Source organism: Elephantulus edwardii, unplaced genomic scaffold, assembly GCF_000299155.1.
Source record: "Elephantulus edwardii isolate Elephantulus edwardi_28Jun2011 unplaced genomic scaffold, EleEdw1.0 scaffold00234, whole genome shotgun sequence".
In the NCBI taxonomy this organism is placed as follows: Eukaryota; Metazoa; Chordata; class Mammalia; order Macroscelidea; family Macroscelididae; genus Elephantulus; species Elephantulus edwardii.
This window is the reverse complement of record NW_006399984.1, coordinates 3,147,663-3,150,132: the sequence shown is the minus strand read 5'-3', so window position 1 is coordinate 3,150,132 and position 2,470 is coordinate 3,147,663.

Here is a 2,470-nt window from a genome sequence, read left to right as displayed (position 1 = left end):
CAAAAATTATGGAAAAGTAAAAGAAAAGATTCTTTCATTGTTTTACAAACCCTCCCCCAGGTCCCCTCCACCATGCAGCCCTCGCTCTAGTCTCCTTTTGTATCACTAGTTAGGTTCATTCCCAAGTATTTCATCTTGTAGTTGGCTGTTGTAAATAGTATTGCTTTTATTTTCTTTCCCATGTTTTCTTTGTTACTGTAGCGAAATCCAACTGATTTTTGTATATAGATCTTGTATCCTCCCACTTTACTGAATTAGTCTACTAGCCCTAGCATTTTTGTTGTTGAGTCTTTAAGGGTTTCCATGTATACTGTCATATAATGTGCATTTAGAGATAGTTTTACTTTCTCTTTGCTGATTTGGATGTTTCTTATTTCCTTCTCTTGCCTTCTTGCCCCAGCTAAGACTTCCAATACAGTATTGAATAGGAGTGGTAATAGTGGGTGTCCTTGCCTGGTCCCTGTTCGAAAGGGAGAATTCTTTAAGTCTTTCACCATTAAAAACTATGTTGGAGAGAGCTCTGGTAGCCTGGTGGCAAGAAAGGGCACTATAATCCCGAAGGTACACAGTTCGAATCTACCAGATTCTCCTCTGGAGAAGGAGGGACAATCTTCTCCTATGCCAGTAGGATACAATTCAGTGGTACACATCTACCAGATTCTCCTCTGGAGAAGGAGGGGCAATCTTCTCCTGTGCCAGCAGGATCTGATTCAGTGGTACACAATTAGCGGGGAAAGGGCTAAAAAAAAAAGATGTTGGCTTGTGGATTTGCATATATGCTTTATATTTTCCTCCCAAGTCTTCAAGGCATTTTGTTGGACAGATCAGCATGGGAGAGAGGAGCACTGCTTAGAAAAAAGTATTAGGATGCTTGGTGGTGAGGACCCTAGGGAGCATAGGGAACTTGATCTTGGAGTCATGCATTGCTTGACTGTGGGCAGTAACACTTGCTGGCTGCCATCTCTTCCACCTTCACACTCTTGGTGAAGTGAGCCATGAGCATGATGCCTAGTGCCCATGTTGTGGTAGCACTGGGTGACGGCACCTGCTGTAGTCATGACCTAGTACTCCCAGTACATGTTGTGTACTGTTGCTTGCATGTTGTGTACAGGAGTCATAGCTTAGCCAGATTCCAAAGTTCTTCACGTGCCCATCAACAAAAAAATGGATAGAAAAGCTCTGGTATATTCACACAATGGAATACTACAGTGCTTTGAAAAACAAGGAACTCATGCAATATCATTCAAAATGGGTGACCCTGGAGGACATTATGCTGGGTGAAGTATCTCAGTCACAAAAGGTCAGGTGCTACATGGTGCCACTATTGTAGAATGGGACTGACATCAGGGTTGGAGTGACACTGAAAAATTGGATAAATTATGTATACTGCATTGAAATAGATGAGGAAGAGAACACTTTGAAAGTGATATATGATTGAGTATTATGGTTATGACAAGAGTCCAGAATGAAGGTTGCATAGTGGAGTGTACTCAGGGCGGGAGGGGGGAAATTGTATAACCAATGAAATAATTTTTCTTTTTTTTAAAGAGAAGAGTGAACTGGGGGAGGGGTGGACAGGGAGAAAAATGCAACAATGAATGTATGGAAAATCAAAATCTCTGTAAACGTTCATTAAAATTAATTGGAAAAAAAAATTTAAAGGGAGGGGAAAGAAAACAGAAAAGCAATTGAAATCATCAACCAAACAAGGAGTTGGTACTTTGAAAAGGTCGATAAAATCGGCAAACCACTAGCAAAACTAACAAAAGAAAAGAAGGAAAAGACACAATCTGAATAAGAGATGAAAAGGGCAATGTCACAGCAGAACCAACTAAAATAAAAAGGCTAACATTACAATATTATGAAAACAAAACCCTGACTAATCTTGCACCATTCTAACAGTCTGTACTATATTTAGCCCATTGTTAAAGTCAGTGCATCAGTCCATCTCAATGAGAATCTTTCCCTGCTTTACAGAACTTTCCTAAGCATAATGTCCTTTTCTGGGGACTGATCAATCCCTCCTGATAATATATTGAAAGTACATGAGATGAAATCCCTTTCTCCTCACCTCAAGAAGCATTCTGGCTATACTTATTCCAAGTCCAATTTATTCATTCTTTTGACCATCTGTGGTATATTCATTATTCTTCTCCAACATCACAGTTCTAAGTCATCAATTCTTATTTGATCTTCCTTATTCATTGTCCAGCCTTCACATTCATATGAAGCAATTGAAAATACCCTAACTTGGGTCAAGCATACCTTGGTCTTTAAACTGATTATCTGTTCTCTGTGTACTTTAAAGAGCTCTTGGCAGCATAGGAATCAGAACGATTACATCTGTGGAAGGAACCGCTGGAGAAGCTCAATATCAGCTGTGAAAACTAAGCCGGGGGCTGATTGTGGAACAGACCACCAATTACTCATATGCAAGTTCAAGCTGAAGCTGAGGAAAATTAAACCAATT